General features: G+C 42.5%; 1 protein-coding gene and 1 long non-coding RNA gene across 2 annotated transcripts in view; both read left to right on the top strand.

Moving 5' to 3' along the window:
• The window catches only part of khdrbs3 (KH domain containing, RNA binding, signal transduction associated 3), a 453,020-nt gene that overhangs the window by 230,384 nt on the left and 204,865 nt on the right, over positions 1 to 17,771 (top strand). The gene's annotated exons all lie outside the window — the stretch shown is intronic.
• On the top strand, positions 936 to 1,519 carry LOC135771497 (uncharacterized). Its single transcript, XR_010542940.2, has 2 exons — positions 936 to 1,181; positions 1,387 to 1,519. It is a non-coding gene; the product is annotated as an uncharacterized lncRNA (long non-coding RNA).

Genomic DNA, 17,771 nt, shown 5'->3' with positions numbered 1-17,771 from the left:
ACCAGCATATGTTGTGTTTTGGTGCTGGTATGCTGGTGACCACCAGCTCAATCACCAAATCAGCATGGACCAGCATGGGAATTATGCTGGTTTTTCAGCAGGGGCATCTGTTTATGTAAGCATTAGGGCCCGGTTGCATAAAGCACCTTAAGTGTAATTTTTCCTTAAGTTCACCCTTATGTTTCCCTTAAAATTAAGGGTGTTGCAGAAAAACCCTTAAGTTTATTCTGTTGCGTCTCCATGGCAACAATAGTATTTTATAACAACAAACCGGGGTCGCTGTCATGAAACACTTTACGATTACCTTTACCTAAGAGAACCATTTTAGGGATTATATGCAAAGCACTTTAATTATTCTCTTACAGCAGTTAAGGGGAATTTACCCCTTAAAAGAATAGTCGGTAACACTTTATTTTACGACCCGCAAAGTACCGCGTAATTAAACCAAATTTACAGCGTACCTATTTGTAACAACAGGGTAAGTAACCTGTAGGTATAAGGGAATAATATTTTAAGTTTGGGGTAATAAGGGGGTAAGAATATGAAGAATTATAAATTATTTATACTCTAAGTATTTTATAACAACAGGGTACCTATTGTAATATAACGTGGTATGTATGACTTAGTCAAGTCTATGGGGAAATTATGTTTTATTTATTTTTTATTGTGAATTTTTCATATTGACTACTGAATGTTGTATACAGTCAATGTCTACGAGCCACATCGGCAAATAAATATAACAGCATATCACTTTTATTTTAGTAGCCTATATTACTTGCTTTTAATAACAAAAGTCCAGCTGATTTAATGTGGTTATCTTTTTTTTAAGGTAAGTACAATACAAATAGCAACTTATTCCCTTTTTACCAGGAAACTCCTACATTTGCGGACATATTTGAAGTGGTGCTTTGCAATTTATTTACTGTAAACACAAGTATTTTAGCCAAATATAATTTATGAAATGGCAAACCAGAATGAAACAACAGCAGATATCAGCTCCCGCTAAAGCAAAAGACGACTACATGCGTAGGTTAGTGCGCAGGTGTAGAGCACGCGGCCGTCTGCAGGAGGTTTGCTGGAACGCGATCCTGAGGTGAAATTTCTTTAAGAGGTTTTAAAAACGTTCTACACTGTGGAGTACAGCTGCGAGTGATGTTAGCAGGATCCGCATGCTGGATAAGGTGACTGGTTTTGTTAATACATGACTCACGCATTTCAAACAATGTTTTTCAAGAAAGTTGCTAGCTAACGGTAGCCGGTTAGCTAGCACATAAGTAAGCCTAAAATTTATAAACGTAATTGGCTTAGAAAACTCTGTTTCTGTCAAGGCACAGTGAAGAAACATTTACTGAAGGCTTTCATTTATGTTTTTTATATGTAATGCAGAACAGCATTTGTGAGACGACATCAACTCATCATCCGAGTGGACAAGAACACCAACAGAGGAAGCCAAGCCGCAAAAACAATGAAAAATTGTCATGACTTTTTATTTGAAATAAAAGTTATGTGATAATAAACATTAAGTGTTGGCTTAATTATAGTGTTTTAAAGATGTTTTGAAATAAGTTGTTTTAAAATAAAAATAACAATATTCTGTATGTTTATGGTATTTACCCTATAACAAGAGGTGAACAAAGCCCCACTTTAGTTTACAGCCCGCAAATATGAGAGTTACCTGGTACATACACAGAACAATCGGGGAATAAGCCCCACTTTAGTTTACAGCCCGCAAATATGTGAGTTACCTGGTACATACACCGAACAATCGGGGAATAAGCCCCACTTCAATTTACAGCCCGCAAATATAAGAGTTACCTGGTAACTCCTGTATACATATACAGATCAAAGAGGTACAAGTTGCTATTATTTTTATTGGGTGTTATATTTTATTTGCCGACGTGGCTTGTAGACATCAACTGTAGGCTATACAAAACACTTCATCAGGTAAGTAGCAAATATGAAAAAAAAAACATATTACACATAGACCATATTACCCATAGACGTAAGTCATACATACCACGTAATATTACAATAGGTACCCTGTAGTTATGAAATACTTAGAGAATAATTTTCCATATATTCTTACCCCCTTATTACCCCAAACTTAAAATATTATTCCCTTATAACTACAAGTACGTACTGTAGAGGTACTCTGTTGTTACAAATAGGTACGCTGTAAATTCGGTTTAATTACGCGGTACTTTGCGGGTCGTAAAATAAAGTGTTACCGAATAGTCTACTCATTTTCAATATTAAAATATGTTATTACCTTAACTAAGAACTGTTGAATCATCCCTCTATCATCTGTGTGTGTGCACGTAAGCGCTGGAGCGCGCTGCGACGCTACGATAGCATTTAGCTTAGCCCCATTCATTCAATGCTGCCATTTAGAGATAAAGTTAGAAGTGACCAAACACATCAACGTTTTTCCTATTTAAGACGAGTAGTTATACGAGCAAGTTTGGTGGTACAAAATAAAACGTAGCGCTTTTCTAAGCGGATTTAAAAGAGGAACTATATTTTATGGCGTAATAGCACTTTTGGGAGTACTTCGACTCGCCTGAAAAGTCCGCTCCCCTTCTCACTCTCATAATGGGAGAGGGAGGGTGTTACTGCGCCAAGTCGAAGTACTCCCAAAAGTGCTATTACGCCATAAAATATAGTTCCTCTTTTAAATCCGCTTAGAAAAGCGCTACGTTTTATTTTGTACCACCAAACTTGCTCGTATAACTACTCGTCTTAAATAGGAAAAACGTTGATGTGTTTGGTCACTTCTAACTTTATCTCTAAATGGTACCATTGAATGAATGGGGCTAAGCTAAATGCTATCGTAGCGTCGCAGTGCGCTCCAGCGCTTACGTGCACACACACAGATGATGGAGGGATGATTCAACAGTTCTTAGTTAAGGTAATAACATATTTTAATATTGAAAATGAGTAGACTATTCCTTTAAGTGTCATACTTGAGGGAAAAACTTAAGGTGCTTTATGCAACTGGTCCCAGCAGGATCCCTCAATTAATGACGCACTGTGTGTGCATGCGTGCACCTTAGCGAGCACCAGGACTGATTATATATAGCACTATATGGTTCTACATAGGTGCTATATGGCACTTAAAATGGTTCCCCTTCATTCCAAGCAATCAAAAGTACTATCAAGTAGCCTCAAGCATAAAGTTTAATAAAAGAGAATTATTCAAAACATCAAATGAATGAAATCTATGCAAGCTTCAATGACTAAACACTTCAGGTCCACGTTCAGGTCCAGGTTCTTATGGTTTTCAAAAAAGTTATAAATTAATTGTCAATTATTCAAGACAATAAAACAGGTGTGGCTGCTTTATAAAACATCTCGCTGAGTAAGTTTATGCCTCTACTGATTATCTTGTAGAGTATGACTAGTAGTGTGATTGAATTAAAGTGTTTCTCTAAAACATTTACATAAAACTATTTACACTCTGAAAATGCAGGATTATTTTCAATACGCTATTTGACCCTGTCTGTAAAAAAAAAAAAAACTAAAGTCATTTATTTGTGATTCACTGTTTTTTTTTTTTTTACATTAAACCACACCAAGTAATGTAAAAACCATTCTGTGAAAATATAACTTGATATCTTAAATATTGACATAATGTCAGGCCACATATAGACAGTTTCAGCAGTAACACCATAAACAAACGGCTTTCAGGAAACAAACGTAACTTCCTGGTACACTTATGCAAATTATCAATAACAACAGTTTAACACAACTTAAAGAGTAGTTTATTTTTGATAACAAGCAAAATAAACCAGTAGATTACCTTAGTTCAAATCATAGCTAAAAACTTCATTGAGCTAACATTACTGTGTAAAATTAATGTATACAATATTAACTATCGGATGGCAAACCTCCCTTCACAGCGGTGATCATGATCGCCATCTCCCCTTGTTTTAAGGAAACCAAAACATTTGTTATTTGACATGGTATTTTGTTCAAGAGTTAATTTTAGCAACTAGTCAGACCATTAAACAAAAGGACATCAACCATTTGGCAAAATCAGGAGAGCCTTAAAGAAACAGAGCCCTGAAGTGAAGTTCCTTCCAGACATGTAACCGCAACAACGCAATGAAACCATCTATAGGCTACATATGCTCCAGTAATTTTGGCATAATAAATTTATATTATCATATGTGGTAAACCATATTTTATAGAATAAAGGGAATACACATATAAAGTGTATACTGTATCACACTGTAAATTGCTTTGGATTAAAGCAAGTGAATGAATGAATGAATGAATGTAAAAAGTCAATTCATGCATAACACATGTAAATGCACATCTCTAGCCTAATTTTTGTCTGCACAAACTATCCACCTTTTTCTTGAACGCGGAAGTAAAGCCAGATTTATAGTCGTGCGTAGGTTCTATGCTGTAGCTACGTAGCCTGTGCGTAGCTCTGCGTAGCCTGATGCGCACATCGCAAAAATTTGAACAGTGTGTCAGATCTACGCGGACCGCAAGCGCTGTGATTGGTCCACCAGAACCCTTACTGTCAGGTAAAAAAAAACTGTGTCATAGGTATTTCCGTTTGTGACGGTGAAAACAAAGATGAGCCAAGTTGAGGAGTGATTTAACTCAAACTGCATCAAAAGTCGCTATTTATTTTCTTCCATCATTGCTGGTCTTCTCAAATTATACACAACAAGTTGCTGTTTCTTCTTCATTTGTGGGTTAACTTGCTAAGCTTCTTCTTCTTTGACATTTGCGCTGCCAATGTGGTTACACGCGTGGTTACTGCCTACCTGTGTTTGCACATCGACGTGGACGACAACGCAAAAGTATAAAGGAAAACCGACGCGGAACGTACGCCGTCGCGGCTATGCCGTAGGACCTACGCACAACTATAACGAGCCCTTAAGTGTGACGTATTTCCTTTTCTGCATGCGCATAAAACATTTAAACAGTTAATATTTACTACACCTGCCATGTATGAACAAGTGTGAGGATGAAATTAAGAAGTGGCTTGATATATGAAGATATATTCAATCATTTTGTGTGGTTGATCGGCGGTGACGGGTCTTCAATGCGCAAATATAAAATCTGGGAGACTTACCAGTATCTTTACAATGGGGAAGTCAGTCGAGAGTTTGTACAAGGAATTTACCAAGACTTCGTGTTTTTTACTTTTTAGGTGATGGTTTTAAAATATCAAAACTGTCTCTCTGGTGTGAGGTTTTTGTAAACGGCAATTTTTAAATGACATGAAACTTGTTTATGACGACACGTCCAGCTTCATCTTTACAGTCAGCAGTATCATTCTCATTCACAACATTGTAAGTTATTTCAACAAACCATAATAAACATATTAAACTACTACATGTATTGAGTTTTGTTTTCGTTTTATGAAAATATTATTACATCGCTTCTTAGCTTACGCACTATGGAGACATAAGCTTATGGTACATACGGTACAAAGAATGATTTTTTTTTTTTTAGATTTCAGAATGAGCACTTTGTCTTTAATACTAAATATGCCGCGGTCTGTCTGCTGATCTGATACTGTAATGAAGATGAATGTATAATAACTGGTTAAAAAGCAAAATGTACAACTTTCAGTAAATAGCTATAAATGCTTAGGAATTGTAATAATGAACGGGAACACTTCAGATATAAAAACGGAGACTAGTAAAGTGCTGTTTTATCATTAAAATCTGAAAAAGTCCATTGATTTAATAGAATGTTTGAGCATACCAACATGGCGGCGCGGTGGCTTCACAATTGTCATTTATATAGATCAGTGGGCTGCGCCCACATTTACATCAAGAAACACTGTTCCTTCATTCTGATTGGTTGAAACGCGTTGTGATTAAATGCCGGGTAACCCCATGTTCAGACCGCATTACATAGCTTAAGTATAATTGCGCCACTGCATACTGATTTATGAAAATAAACACTAATCATTTTTATTTATTTTTTAACAATTGCACAATTAATGGCGATATCCAGATAAATGTCAATAAACATTGTTGAGTTATCTCATCAATTAAGAGAAAACGCTTCCCTGGGAATTTCATATTTCCGCTATTATCCACTAGGTGGCGATCGTACCCAACTTGAACACTGAGGGATTCATTCAACACTAAAAACGTCTCGGTTACGGATGTAACCCTCGTTCCCTGAAGGAGGGAACGGAGACGTCATGTCGTGACCGACGAATTGGGAACTCGCTTAGAGAGACCAATCTGCTTCGTATACTACTAAAACGCCAATGAACTTGGCATTGAGATATTTGCATAATGCTGGCGCCGCCCCGCCAGGTGCCTTTATAAGCAGCAGGTGCAAATAGGGAAATTAGCTTCTTTTCGCTGAGAAAGCCGGGAGAAAGTGACCGGTCGATAAACAGCAGGGAGCAGCCCTGTGGCGAGGGGACGTGACGTCTCCGTTCCCTCCTTCAGGGAACGAGGGTTACATCCGTAACCGAGACGTTCCCTTTCAGTCGGTCACTACGACGTCACGTCGTGACCGACGAATTGGGAATCCCTACCAAAACGCCACTAGGGGCTGACCTCTTCCAGTGTCTGCGTAAAGCCCTCCGGTTCCACTTAAGGAGGAGGAGATAGGTTTTAAGGCAGAAGGCCGGGCACTAGATGTTCCTTTAACCCCACAGAAGTGCCAGCGACTGGGTAGCGCCCTACCTGAGCGGGATAGGAACGCTGCGGAAGCCACCGCCCGTCTTAAGGGCTAATGGTGGGCGAAGTCAACCGTAGTTGAGGAATAAGGACAGCCGTGGCTGTGTAAGCAAAGCAGTGCTCTGCTAAGGGAAACGTGGGCTGGTAGGATTAACCCCACGGAAAAATACTCACAAAGGAACCCGGTGGGACACAATGTGGAGCCCGAGCCAGACACGTAGGTTCGCGAGGATACAGCTAGTGAAAGGCTGACAGCCAATGCTCCGCAACAAAGGCTGCCAAGGCAGCGGGGGAAGAACAATTCAAACCATTACGCATTTTTGTTCTGAAGGCCTTCCATACTGACACAGTTATGAAGCATCAGTTGGAGGCTGCAAGCCGACCTGCGAGACTGCTCTCCGTGCTCCCCCTGGTGAGGAAAGAACACGAGAGGATACAGGCTCGATACGAACACTGTAAAATCTAGTGAACGTATTAGGTGTCGCCCAACCAGCAGCTCTACAGATGTCTGTTAGCGAGGAACCACGAGCTAAAGCCCAAGATGAGGCAACACTCCGTGTGGAGTGCGCTCTCAAATTAAAGGGGCAAGGAATACCCTGAAGATTATAAGCCAGGGCGATAGTATCAATTATCCAATGAGACATCCTCTGCTTAGTGACAGCTTTCCCTTTCTGCTGGCCACCATAACAAACAAAGAGCTGGTCTGAGGTCCTGAGGCTTTGCGTGCGAACCACGTAGAGTCGCAGTGCGCGTACGGGGCACAACAAAGCCATGGTTGGGTCTGCGTCCTCCGGGGGCAGCGCTTGCAAGCTCACCACCATATCTCTGAAGGGACTGGTGGGAACTTTGGGCACGTAGCCTGGTCTGGGTCTCAGTGAGACAGCAGGACCAAACTAAAAGCACGAATCGTCAACAGAGAATGCATGTAAATCCCCTACTCTCTTCATGGAGGCAAATGCTATCAGGGTCAGAGTTTTCATTGATAAAAACATCAGACTCGTAGACTGCAAAGGCTCAAAAGGGAGACCTGAAGGCTTCAGCACCATGGACAGGTCTCAGGAGGAAAGAGGGAGGGCGCGAGGGGTTTAGCCTGCGAGCGCCTCTTAAATGTAATAATTAAATCATGCTGGCCAACTGATCTGCCGTTGATAAGAGAGTGATGAGCAGAAATAGCGGCGATATCAACTTTAATGGCGGAGGGACAGCCTACCATCTAACCTATGTTAAAGATATAAAAGCACAATGTTAATGGGCATTCTCTGGGGTCCTCGCGTTGCGAAGAGCACCGGGTGACGAGAAAGGTTTCTTTAAGCGCGTAAGCCCGTCTTGTGGACGGTGCTCGAACCGCGTCGATGGTGTTAGATACCGCTTGCAATAAATCACCTAAACCTTGCGCGCGCTCAACGACCATACATGGAAATCCCACAGGTCGGGGCGCGGGTGCCATAATGTGCCCCTTCCTTGAGAAAGAAAGTCTTTCCTCAGGGGAAATCGTCAGGGAGGGGCTATCGCGAGGAGCATTAACTCTGAAAACCAATTCCTGGTAGTCCAGTACGGGGCGACTAATAAAAGGCTCTCCTCGTCCTGCCTGACTTTGCACAGTGTCTGCGCAATAAAGCTCACTGGAAGGAATGCGTATTTACGCACCCCCCGCGGCCAGCTGTGTGCCAACGCATCCACGCCGAGGCTGCCCTCGGTTAGTGAATAAAATAGGCGACAGTGGGTATCGTCCGGCGACGCAAACAGATCTATCTACGCACAACCGAACTTCTTTCAAATTAGCTGGACCGTCTGGAGGTGGAGTCGCCATTCTCCGGGGGCGCAGCTCGGGAAGCGCGTCTGCCGCTGTATTGAGCGAACCCGGGATGTAAATGGCACGAAGGGACCTCAGATGCTTCTGACTCCAAAGGAGGAGATGACGAGCGAGATGCGACAGGTGACGAGAGCGCAAAACCGCCTTAACGGTAAATAACGCAACAGTCGCAATGTTATTGGTGTCGGCTAATACATCCTTCCCTCGCATCTCCATAGCGGAGCGTACAAGTCCCAGATATACAGCGCACCGCTCGCGGCAGTTGGGGTGCTATGCACACCCCTGAGACTGCAAGCCCGTCATACGTGGCTGATCATCCCGTGCTGAGGGCATTGCAATATACAGAATGCCAGGAGACCCCTCAGGGGCATATCTTCTATCGGAAATGCCGGGTCTACCACGGGGAAAAATTGAAATGACACGCAGGTGCAATGTTTACACGGTGTATGTCGGTGTGCCACGCTCTCCTCGAGACTCGATCGTAAGCCAACGCTGAAGCGGTCTCATATGAAGCAGCTCGGGCGGCGTCACAGCCGCAGCATGCTGTCATATGTCCAGGAGCTTCTGAAATTGTTTCAGAGGGACCGCGTACTTCCCTCGAATTAAACCGAGGCAAGTCAGAACTGACTGGTTGCGCGCTCTTGTTAAACACGCCAACTAGTCGATCGAGTCTTATTTCCATACTGAGAAAAAGGATCCTCTGCACGGGGCAAAGTTGCTCTTTCCCAGTCGACCTGAAGACTTAAACGAGCGAGATGCCGAAGCATTAACTCTCTGTGTTCGCGCACGTCTGCCAAGAACGGGCTATTATAAGTCGACGTAGAAAAAAGCAGAATGCGAACAACGCTCTCTCTCTGACATTTTAATGCCGTGACTAGCACATGGAGATACGGAGAGAGAGAGACAGCTCGAATGGTGTACTTAGTATTAATATGCCCACCCCACGACGCAGAGCGAAAAACGGTCTAAAGCGAGGGGAGATGGACACATAAAGTACATGTCTTACAGGTCTAAGGCTGCAAACCGATCTGAATATTGAAATACGAGCCTCGGCGTTATCATCCAAAAAGAACACCTTCGTAGAGCCGGTGCGTAAATCAAATCGATCGTAACCCGCCGCGTATTTTGGGTACTATGAGATAAAGGCTGGAAAAACCCTATCATCATCATCTCGGTAAGAGGGACCGGCTCGAACATCCTTCGCCAACAGGATATCGACTTTTGCACGCAGTACATGTGCATCGGACGCTTTCACTACAGTGAAACGAAAGCCCGAATTTTGGGGTGTGCCGGATTCATAACCGAGGCGGATCGTGCGTAAAACCCAACGAAACGGGCTGGGAACTGAAGCCAAGCACCCAGGCACCGTACGAGGAGAAATAACGACACTATCGAAGTACCCGCGGTGGGGCAGCGAAGCGAGACAGGTGGGACTGCCGGTGCGTCTGCTGTGACAGCATAAACATCTACAGTATGTGTGTGTGACACTGACCTGAGCCCGCTGAGGGTAACGGTCGTCTGGTCTCCTCTACGGAGAGCGCAGACTCCGATGAGGGTGCTGGTGGTCCGGTCTCCTCAGCGGAGAGCTCGGACTCCTCAGGTCACCCACTGGCGATAGAGGAGAGGTAGGGGAGCTGGTGTGTACCCGCTCACGGCTCTTTCGATCCTCCGGAGACCTAGAGAGGGAAGAGGAATGCACTCTTATGTGTGGTTAAGTGGGTACCGGCCGAACAGCCGGTGGAACATATGCAAACCAAGGATTTTCCACCCGACCCTCTATCGGGGGAAGGAGCTCCATCTCCTGAAGAGTGATCCTCTGCCAATCCGGGTCGCCCTTCACTGGCCACTTAAAGTCCCGAATTTCACGGGAAGCGGCTAAGTGGGCGGGGCGAGCTGCTGACGACCGGTTCCCCTGCGCTGCCGAGATGGGGTCCGAGGAGGGGAACGGAGGTGGTCGCCGCAGGACGCCGACGGCGAGAGGCAGACTGAGGAGCCGGCGTGGTGGACCAAGGGCAGCTCTCTTCCGCCGGGGCATGACCTAGAAGATCGCCTCAGTCTGCGCAGCGGAGCTGTACGACTCCCCTGGCTCGCCGAAGAGGCCGGTCTGTGAGACAGGAGCATTCAAGTTGTTCTCGTCTGCGTCCGTCATGTCAGCCAGACACAGCCAAAGGTGGCGATCTTGAACCACTGTGGTGGACATCGCACGACTGAAGGTCGCGGCCTCCCTCGTAAATCCTTTGTGAGCCTGCAGCAACGTTATTGCGTGCAGGGCCGAAGCCGCCTCTCCGGCATGCCTGATGGGCAGCGTCCGTAACTGGACGACTGTCTACAAACACGGGAGGGAAGGGTTGGGTGGTCCCTCCAGGAACACATCCCGCTCCACTGAAGGGGTCCCCGCCTTTAGCGGCTCCGTTGGTGAGGGAGGTGAGGGGTGAAAGCTGAACGGCCGGATGGCCGTAAATCACGTCAGCTCTTCGTGCCGTCGGGAAAGAAAGGCACAGGAGGAGAGGACCGAGAGGCCCGAGCAGCTCCGAAGTACCAATCCTGTGGGCGGGACGGTTCGGGCGGAGAGGGGTTAACCTTTCCAACTCTACTGTCTCCGCCGCTCAAGCGGGCACGGCCGCCATCTCCGGAACGACTCTGCCTCGGAGGAAAAATGGACACCCCTCTGATGCTGCAGAAGTGACGGGACCAGAAGGAGGTCCAATGGATTCGGCAGACATCGTAGAACACGACTCTGCAGTCTCCACCGGAGCCTCAACCGGCTGAGGATGAGAAGGCCGGTAGGTGGAGGACGCATCCTCCGTCCTACTCAGCGTAGTGACGCGAAGGGCGCCCTGCGAGCGCTTGACAGCCGCACCATGGCGGCGTCAGCACTGCAAAGGCGCGGACAGCGTTCCCGTAGAAACGACAGTCGTCTCCGCAATCCAAGAGGGTTATGCTCTCACAGAGAGAACAGAAACTCTCCACGAACGCAGCCCCGGAGTGCTCGATGCCTGAGCATGAAGACAGCGCTCGTGACCGTCACTGGAACCCTTATACTTCTCGCATCCAAGATCGCACGGGCGAAAAGCTATCCTGAAAAGGACGCTGATCTCCGCATATACGAGAGAGTGGCTGCCTTTAACAAGGCACAAAGCTCTCTCGTATCACTCTTTTAGGGAAATTCACTCAGATGCTTAGTTGATGAGCGCACAGGAAGGCAACGCACACACTAAACTCAAAACAATAAACAGATGTAGAGCCGTGGAATAAGCGAAGCGTCCGCTGTGATACTGCTAGTTCAACCAACTTCAGCAATCAAATCCCAACAGAGTAAAGTAGCTTCTCAGTAGCAGATAAAGCCGGCTTTCGAAGCGAAAAAGCTAATTTCCCTATTTGCACCTGCTGCTTATAAAGGCACCTGGCGGGGCGGCGCCAGCATTATGCAAATATCTCAATGCCAAGTTCATTGGCGTTTTAGTAGTATACGAAGCAGATTGGTCTCTCTAAGCGAGTTCCCAATTCGTCGGTCACGACGTGACGTCGTAGTGACCGACTGAAAGGGAACTCTGTGTAAGTTCTGAATCTGATCTCTAACAAAAGTCCTTCACAAAAATGGAATTATCTCAGCTCTTTGCAAAAATTTTGAGAGGTGATAAGAGAACAAATGAAGGTAGGATGAAAGTTTTTGTTGGTTTGTTTGAAAGTGAAGGGTATTTTCTTTCATTTGATATATTTAATGTTTATTTCAAGATTTTTTAATATATATATATATATATATATATATATATATATATATATATATATATATATATATATATATTATACAAAAGTAATACAACAGGGTCATGTTGACCCAGAAACATCTCAAACATTGCAAAATCAGACCAAACATGTATTTAAAGGTGTTAATGTTTGGGCTTAGTTTTGTTTGTTTTACTCGGTGTGTCATTTCTAAAATATTCACAACATTTGTTTTACTTCAAAAGAAAACTAATGTGAATTCATACGAATTAGCCACCTCGTAAAATAAGTATGTAGTTGAGTTGTGTTGGCTCAGTGGTTGGCTCTCAATTTTTTTATTGTCCCTTATAGGGTGGGGTGAGCTGGGAAAGGCAATTCTGTACACATAACATTTACCGAAATTTGTCAATAAAATCACACAGGTGTGTCTGCTTTACAAAACAACCCATTTGGCTTGACTCCTTTGTCTCTGAACTATTATGGGAAATTTGGTGTGTTCGAATTTAAATGTTGTACTTAAACATTTACATAAAACCATATCACCCGGTCATTGTGGCAAAATAACAGAAAAAATATATGGCACTAACATATACACAGGTGAAAAAGCTGAATTCATTTAAACATTACAATACCATAAAGGCCTATATGACATTCTTGCATGACCTCAAACAAAACCCCTCCCAAAACAAAAATTCAACATTTTTTCCATTACACTGCCATTTTTGAGCAAAAATGTCTTTCACATTTATTAAGCAACTTGATAAATGATAATAAATTGTGATTTTTTTTTTAGTAAACTTTTCAAATGGTTGCCCAGGAGAAATAAGTTTTCCAATTTTCAAATCGACTTAGCACCACCTGCCGGTATAAATGTGTAACTGCGCATGAGCAGTCACAACACTTGTAAGCAGATCTTATCACTTTATGTGGCAAAAAGTTATAGTTAAACCATGCAAGTTTAGTTACCCTAAGCATATTTCACCCTAAGGCTGACTTATGTATTATAAACACGAACATGTAGGTTTATAAGACAGTAGGCCTATGTGAAAAAATATTCAAAAGGTTAAACAAAGAGTACAAATTCTTTTCTGCCAGTATAAGTAAAAGTAGTCTGAAAGTACTTTTTTTATTTAAAATAAGCATACTTAAATACAGTTCTGTTTTGTAAGGGCAGGCATCAGCACAGTCAACACCGACTTTCCATTACTGTACATCTATCATCAATAGCACATGAAATTCTACCTTTATTAAACATTGCAGCACAGAAATATGACGTTTATGTGAACAGGATCCTCACAATGCACACAATCCTTCACACATGCACATCCTGCTTGCCAAGTTAAATGAAACTTTTTTTGGCTGTGTTTCCTTCATTCTGATTGTGCTGGGATTGTCCCCATGTTTTGCCATGCGTTCAGTCACTAAAGCTCACGTCTGTCAAATAAGCTACTAACTTGTTTCTCCACAGCAAGTGGAAACACATCCTGAAAGCTCTTTGTGTGACTGATACTCTTCCCAGCATTCTGAGAGCTTTTTGTGATGAGAAAAAACAGTGTGCATATTTTGAATTAGTTCATTGAAACTTTATTTCCAAACTGAGTCCATTAGCAAAAAAAAAAAAAACCCTATACAGGAAAACAACAATACAGGCTAGCCCACAATTCATCATAGGCCCTTTCCCAAATGGCACACTCCTCCGGACTTGTGGTCCTCCTCAGAGTCCACACTTTGATGACATCATGTAGTGCAGACTCTAGGGACCCTTGATGCGAGTCCACGTGGTTGAGGAAGTTGCCCGTCAGTGTGAACTCCTCCCTTCCGTTGTCTGATTGGTCTGATTGCTCTTTCGCAAGGACTTCTGGGTTGGTAAAGCGCGCAAAACCTGCTGCAGTGCAGGCTTCGCCAAAGAACGCATCAAGGGTGCAAAGGGGGCGCTGATGAGCACACTTCGAAGCATAAAAATGATGGGACACCCTACAGACTCATAGGCCCTGTCCCAAATGGCACACTTCTTGTGGACTTTCTGTCTCGTGGCCTTAAATTGCACGTGCTCGCTTAGTCTATGAGTCCGTAGGGTGTCCCATCTGTCATTTTTACGCTCCGAAGTGTGCTCATCACCGCCCCCTTTGAACCCTTGATGCGGTCTTGGGCGAAGCCCGCACTGCAGCAGGCTTCGCGCACTCTTCCAACCCAGAAGTCCTTGTGAAAGAGAAATCTGACCAATCAGACGACAGAAAGGAGGAGTTCACACTGATTGGCAACTTCTCTTCCTGTTTCCGGCGTAACGCTCGAGTCTGTCCCAAAATACAACTTTGGTGCACCCTCTTGCACTCGCACCAAGGGTCCCTAGGGTCTGCACTTCATGATGTCATCAAAGTGTGGACTCTGAGGAGGACCACAAGTCCGGAGTGTGCCATTTGGGACAGGGCAATAGAGTAAGCGAGTAGGCACAATTTAAGGCCACGAGACCGAAAGTCCACATGAAGTGTTTTTTATTAAAACGGCTCTTTTGAATTGAATTGGTAAAAGCTAAGCGGTTCGAATACAAAGTGAATCATTCGGACATCTTAAAGACAAAAAAGTTTGGAGCATGTTTTTATAAGTAATATTTTTATATTCATAATGGGATTAAACACAGAGGTTAAATATATATTCAAAACCAAGCCACCATCCGAATCGATCGGGAAAGTTACATATGAAACCTACAGAATAGTTTTACGTGCGCACGTCAAACTATCGCATACTCACGTGAAACTTTCGCGTGTGCACGTGAAACTAAACTTAAAAAAAATTCTGCACATGAAGATTTCGTGTGAGCACATGAAAGTTTTACGTGAGCACATGAAACTAAACTTTAGATTTTTTTTTCTCCAATGTCACCTTAGAGGCACGGTAAAAACCTGTTTGGTGGAACGACTCATTAGATAAAATAGTCAAATATAATTTTAAATATATTTTAAAATATACAAAAAATGCCCCCCCTCCAAAAAAAGCTAAATTATATTTTGAAATCTGTTTTTTGCCCCTAAATCTGCACTATCCAACCATGACACTGGCATTTAGTGCAGAGATCAGCTCATTTGCATTTAAAGGAAAACACCACCGTTTTCAACATTTTACTATATGCTTACCTAAACTTAGGAGAATTAATACATACCTATATTTTTTCAATGTGCACTTAATCTGTGTACAGTGCATCATGAATGTGTTAGCATTTAGCCTAGCCCCATTCATTTCTTAGGATCCAAACAGAGATGAATTTAAAAGCCACCAAACACTTTCATGTTCTAATTCATTGGATCCTAAGGAATGAATAGGGCTAGGCTAAATGCTAACACATTCACGATGCGCTGTACAAAGAATAAGTGCACGCATTGAAAAAAGTTAAGTATTTATTAATTTGCCTAAGTTGAGGTAAGAACATAGTAAAATGTTTAAAAAAAGGTGGTGTTTTCCTTTAAAATGACACACCCTAAAACCCACACCCATTTTTGCTCACACCTACAAAGTGGCAATTTTAACATGTTTTAATAAGTTATCAATATGGTATTTTGAGCTAAAACTTTACATACGTACTCTGGGGACACCAAAGATTTATTTGACATCTTAAAAAAGTATTGTGAAATGTCCTCTTTAAACAACAGTGACCATTTGATTTGACAGAACCTGTCAAGATCCTTTTTAATGTCCACCTAATGGCAGATGTATAAAGTTTGCTGCCCTTTGAATTCACCTGCTCTGAACATTCATGCCAACGCAGACATCAAATGAGCTCCCACATTGGCAAGACATCTTGCCTGCCCACATGGGTAAAGTCTATATGTGGTATCTAAATTTGCATAGCAAATGTAGTCATTTGAGCTTTGTTCTTTAAAATATGCAGGATCTAGTTCCTCAGCGAGCGAGAAGTTCAGGCCAACATATGATTAACGTTTTATATAATCCAAAAGTGTTTGCTTATGGAAAGCTGTGGTGGAGTTACAGTTCAGTGCCAGCAGGGGGCAGCATTAATCTATGGCGCTGATGGAAATCATTCATCTTATCCTCTGGCCTGAGAATGTTTATTAATTGTCCTGTTTGGTAGACGTTTAATTTAGTGAAATGTGTATAACATTCACAATAGAAAAGCGGTTTCCTTATGAATTTTTTTTAATGAAATGTATACACATTGCATGCTGAGTTGGCATGGTGATCAACAATGTTCTTATGAAAGTCTGGTCTGATTGCACTTTACACACAAAGAACACCAAATAAGACCTACTCCAAGGACAGATTATAGTCCTGCAAGACTCCAGGGCACCAGCATTTTTGGAGGACCCCTCTTGTCATTCACATATGACTTTATTATGGCTGAAATACTAGGAATTGCAGCTTGCTTAATGGAAGTGCAACACTTTTTATTCCCATTCAGAAGCATGTGTTTTGTGTGTGTATAAGTGTGATCTTGAAATGCTTTGTGCTTTCAACAATGCAAAGTTCCATTATTGCAACATTGAGTTGTGGTGGCAGTTTTTGAAGTTTTTAACTTAAAGGCGGGGTGCATGATCTCTGAAAGCCAATGCTGAAATTTGAAATCACCTAAACAAACACACCCCCACCCCAACAGAATCTGGACCATTTTTCTGATAGACCCGCACCACACATACACACCCAATTATGTTGGTTAGTAGACACGCCTCTTACTGGTGATTGGCTACAAGTGTGTTTTGGTACTCGACTCCCTTATACAAAGTGTTTTTCAAAAGTCATGCATCCTGCCTTTAATATATGGCAACTTAATTATAAAAGCAACAGCTGCACTGCAATAATATTATTTTCAAGAAAAAAAAACTTTTTTGTCTTGTTTTCAGAAAAATATTTTAAAAAATTCTTAAATTAAGATGCTTTTCTTGATGAGCAAAACGACCCAAGAAAATAAGTCTAGTTTGTAAACCAAAAATATCAAATTTAAAGGTGCAGTGTGTAAATTTTAGTGCATCTAGTGGTGAGGTTGCAAATTGCAACCAACGTTTCAGTCCACCGTTCACCGAAACACATAGAAAAGCTAGCCGCCACCGGACAACCATGTCATCGTTGGAGACAACTTAGTAAAAAAGTTTGTCCGTTATGGGCTTCTGTAGAAACAAAATGGCGACTTGCATGTAAGGGGGCCCTCTGTGTTTGTAGATAAAAACGTCTCATTCTAAGGTAATTAAAACATAACAGTTCATTATGAAAGGTCTTTATACACCACTGATAATATAGTTATGTATTATATATTGCATTTCTGTCAAGAGATCCTTATAAAAGTTACACATTGCACCTTTAAGTGATTTTATGCATAAAACAAGCAAAAAAATCTGCCAATAGGGTAAGCAAAAAAATCTTGAAAATTTTTCTTAAACACTAAATAAATAAAATTTTAGAAACATTTGCTTACCCCATTGGCAGATTTTTTTTGCTTGTTTTATGCACAATGTTAGAAAGGCTGCGTTCTGTGCGCATGCGCACTTTTCCATTAGTGGTCGTCAGGGAGATTTATTCAGCAGCAGATGCGAGCGGGACTGTATGTGTGCAAAGTGTGC

The sequence above is a fragment of the Paramisgurnus dabryanus genome, chromosome 19 (genome assembly GCF_030506205.2).
Source record: "Paramisgurnus dabryanus chromosome 19, PD_genome_1.1, whole genome shotgun sequence".
Taxonomy (NCBI): domain Eukaryota; kingdom Metazoa; phylum Chordata; class Actinopteri; order Cypriniformes; family Cobitidae; genus Paramisgurnus; species Paramisgurnus dabryanus.
The sequence above is the reverse complement of the archived record's forward strand: the minus strand, read 5'-3'. Positions and strand labels throughout refer to the sequence as shown.